At 42.2% G+C, this 4548-nt stretch overlaps 1 long non-coding RNA gene across 1 annotated transcript; it reads left to right on the top strand.

The window, feature by feature from the left end:
• The first annotated feature begins 2079 nt into the window (after positions 1-2079).
• On the top strand, positions 2080-3881 carry LOC123059085 (uncharacterized). Its single transcript, XR_006427365.1, has 2 exons — positions 2080-2519; positions 3598-3881. It is a non-coding gene; the product is annotated as an uncharacterized lncRNA (long non-coding RNA).
• The last annotated feature ends 667 nt before the right edge of the window (positions 3882-4548 follow it).

Raw genomic sequence — 4548 nt, 5'->3', positions numbered from 1 at the left:
ACGTAGCATGGCGAGGGCATGGAGGCGCATGTTGAGGTAGACAAGAAATACATATCCTGCTTTAATGTTCATTACTGCAGTGCATGTATATATGTGTGGCCATACATGGATTGGTCAGTTTTGCTTTAACCCTGAGAACAAACCTCTAGTTGGATGGTAAGAAACAGTGGTACCCCAATACCAGCAGGAATTAAAACCCATGTTTGACGCTTTCAAGTCGCACAAAGGCGAAATATTATTTCAGTGGATGGTGATGCTCGCGTCGATAGTGAGACGCTTGTGATGAGTTCAACAATCTCAAGACCCGTCGGCTCAATATCTTGTATTTGTGTCAAATTTTGGCCATATAATTAACTAACACTATGTCAATGCATGTCACAAAAATTATAGCATTGAATTCGTATTTGAACATAGTTTTCATTGATATAATTTTTTATGACATGCATTAATATTTTAGTACTTAGATCTATTTTCAAAATTTGACACTATATACGAAGAGGACCTGTAAATCATGACGAAGGTAGTAGTAACTAAACTCATTTTAAAAAGGTTGCTATTTGTCCAAAAAAAGGTAGCTAGTTCAAAGTAGCTAGCACAATGGCATTCATCGCGCACACTTGGTCTAGTCCATCATTACCGATTTAGTTACTCCATTTAATTATGAAAGCAAGGCAACCTGATTCCGATTATGCTATTCCCAGGTTAATTTGGGATCGCGCTGCACATGTTTGCGCTTTCTTCCCACTTTTCGGGGGCTAATTTCTTTGTTCGGTCTTCGTCGTCTGTTCGCTGACTTCGGCAAGGTCGTTCACATATAAAAGTCGATAGGATCGTGTGCAAAGAGTCGTTTCGCCTTGTTTACGGCCGAAGCAGACAAACCGAGTTGGCTGCGCCTGTCCAGCCTGGAGGGCCTGGTCGGCTGGTCGTGAGTTTGAAACTCACAGCACACATTTTTTGCATCTCTTTTTTCTCAGAGAAGAGTGTGGACCAGGCCCAGTTCAGCCCATGCGGATGACAGGGGACAGATCAAACGGCCCAGTCCAGCGATTGTATGACACGGACGGACGAAACATAGCGACATATACGGAAGACGACGGACGAAACTGTTACGGACGAAATTTACGGTGGTAAGAAACGTTTACGGTGGTATGTATATATATATATATATATATATATATATATATATATATATATATATATATATATATATTCCTATATATATATATATATATATATACAGTAGGACATATGCCCGTGCGTTGCAACGGGAGTAATAATTGACCTGCTCATCAAAACATCTATCATGCCGCAGGGAGGCAGACGCCTCGATGAATTAGGAACCATACTATAGATACAATACTTTTGGTATAATTTCTATACCATACTTTCGATAGCACAATACATGAATAAATTAACATAAATGATAAGTACCTGATGTCAGGTATGAGCACATGGCACATCGAACATTTTTGATAGCAATTCTTGACACAAGGATGGCAAGTTAGACACACAAGGCAATTCTCTGTCAAAAATAAATTGAAACATGAAGTTAGCATGCTTGCTAACTAAAATTATCTCCCTCGGGTCACTAAATTCACCATAAAAATGTTTGATTTGTCATTTGTTCGTACCCGACGGACATTGTCAGATTACTAATTAAAGTGCGCCAGAATAATTAATAAACAAAGTTAATTAAAAAGGGCATGCACACAAAGTTAACTAAAAAGGGTATGCACACAAAGCTAATAAAGAAAAGTATGCATTGTGTCCCCAAATATCTTGCCCCACATTGCAAGGACGGAAGAAGATCCGAAATTGCCCAAATAAATGCATGCGTGCCCCTCTCCAGCTAATTTTCATAAGCCAACACATAAATCTATTTAATTAGAGCCAATCAGCACACAGTTCCATTTTAGCCAATTCATGCGGTAAATGCGGCGTGCATGTCCTCTTTTATGCATGTGTGGCATCTGGCGACCAACACGTGTTCTGATCAGCCCCATCACTGAAACAGTGCTATTTTGTTTTACTTATTTCCCTTAACTTATCTCCTGGACTCTTCTAGCTGCCTCAGTTCAAGCTCCATGAGGCGTTTCCCACAAGGCCACAAGGTGAGGCCGTGAGATGCAGACCACCGTCCGGGGCCCTCGCCGATGCCGGCGGCAAGTAGGGACGTGTTGCGGTAGCAAGGCCCGCATCCGGCGCGGCCAATCCCGGGACTAAACTGTGGCAGCTGCTCCCTTGCCTATGTTCTCCTCAGTTCAAGCTCAGAGACAATTCACACAAGGTGAGATGCGGTCTGCCGTCCGAGGCCGTCGCCGTCGCCGGCGGCAGGGCGAGAGCTATGCTGTGTAGCACCGTTTGCGTCCGGCGTGCCTAAGTTGTGGCAGCTGCTCCATGCTGTTGTTCCCTGCCAACAACATCGCGCGCGGGGGCGGTCAACGAGTACCTTGAGATACAACAGGGGCTCATGTAGATTCATTTCAAGTTTGGAACTCGATGCAAGCTCAGAGGCAGAGGTTAGTGCTACCCCCATATGCTATTTCTAGTGCTACCCCATACGCTATTTCATCTGCGTGTAATTTCCCTTTTCTGCAACTCAAAGTGGTAGAAATAGAGGAGGGGTAGAGTGTATGCACATATGCACGTAGTGTAGTTTGACGTGCAGCTTCACTTTTCCATTCTTAGTTTTCAATCCCGCGAGCGCAAGACTACATTGAACTGGAAAACTAAATCATGGAGGAATAACCAGCAACTAATTTGTATAAAACTACCAGTTAACAGTTTGAATTCATAGAAATTATGAAAATCATGCAAAACTATACTTTGAAACTGAATACACAATTATATTTTCTACAGGCTACCATTCTAAAACTGAGACATACCTTAGAACAATGAACAATGAGTATCAAACCAGCTGTACCTTTACAATCACTCATTTATTAGACGACAAGCATGGATGGTAATACAACTGCATTTTACATAGAATACTATTATATCATTGTAATGCTTCTTATATAATACATACAAACTGTTAAAACAAATTCAGAGGCTTCACCTCGGTGTCAGCCCTTAGTATAAAATGCTGAGACGACAAAAAAAAGGTAAAAAATGCTGAGATGACAAAACAAAACACGTAACTTGGAATATAGCTAAGAATATATAAATCTTAGATAATCAGTAAAATAAAAATGCAACTTTTTCTTGGAAAAATGTACCTTGTGGAAAATCGCCTTAACTATAATTGATTATTGTCTCCCCTTGGAACTACTGTACAAAACCTGAAGAAATCGTGTACTATAATGAAGCACTAAAGCACATGCATATACATACGGCATGTTCGAAACATGAGGCCGCTCATTGCTATATGTTTACATGAGGCATGTTTGAAACTGATTTTGCTAATGCGCATGGCCACTTGTGTGGCACGCCCGCGATCATCACTCCGAGAATTATAATGTAATTCTGAAGGATTAATTTGCACGCCCACGGTCATCACTCCCAGAGCTATTTCTGTAATTTGCATGTCATAGATTAAACTCTTTGTTTGTTTTAATCTTATCTCCTCTGTATGATAAGAGGGCCTAAAATTTGTAGATTCAAGGCGCAAAAACGTACCTATGCATGATGAAGTGCCAGGAGCTGCTTCCATGCTCAAGAACACAGTGGATGCATGCTGATCCACAGAGAGAGCACTTTTCTATCAATCCTGATCTATTCTCATGTGATCTAGGGGGCAACATCGACAGTGTAGTAGATGGGCAGGAGAAAGGATGTAGCCGGGAAGATATCTTGGTGGTAATCTGTTGTTACATAGGAGAAAAAAAGTTTGTTTTGTTGATTATATGGAACAAATTAGAGAGATACGCTGTGTTTTATTACTGAATCCTTTATTTTCTCTGCCAGATTTGAACGGTGTTTTCTCTCAAAGTCAGAATTGAACATCTCTCAATGAGAGGCTTTCCTTCCTTTTTTTGTTAGAGATTTCATTGTTCCTCCTTCCTTCCTTTGATTTAGAAGATGATGAAGATTTCCTTCAGTCCCTCAATTCCTTCCTTTCCTTGGTTAATTTTCTTCCTTATTTCTCTGCGAGAGTCACTCAATTCCTTCCCTTCCTTAGTTAATTTCCGTCCTTATTTCTTTGCCATAGTCACTTAGTTCATTCCCTTCCTTATTCCTTGCACGCTTTAGCTCTCACACCCTTGGCTATGACTCCTTGATACGGAGAAAACATAAAAGCATATTTAAATTGGGAGGATTTAATGGAAGAGGGTGAGGTGGGACTATTCTGCACAAGAGGAAGAGGGAAGATAGCTCTGCAGCGGCGCCATGGCTCCTTGTCGCGAACTCGACAGCGTCCATGTGCAGGGACAGGCGGAGGCTGGTGCCGGCAAGCAGGCAGTGGAGCGCGTTGACGGAGCCGTGGTGGAGGTCATGGGCGCCGATCTGCTCCACCCACCTCGAGCCGACGCGAGGAAGAGGGAAGATAGCTCATTAACTCTGCAGTGGCGCCATGGCTGCCGGATGGCGAGCGCCTCATCGCGGCTG

Source organism: Triticum aestivum, chromosome 3A (genome assembly GCF_018294505.1).
Source record: "Triticum aestivum cultivar Chinese Spring chromosome 3A, IWGSC CS RefSeq v2.1, whole genome shotgun sequence".
Lineage (NCBI taxonomy): Eukaryota > Viridiplantae > Streptophyta > Magnoliopsida > Poales > Poaceae > Triticum > Triticum aestivum.
The sequence above is the reverse complement of the archived record's forward strand: the minus strand, read 5'-3'. Positions and strand labels throughout refer to the sequence as shown.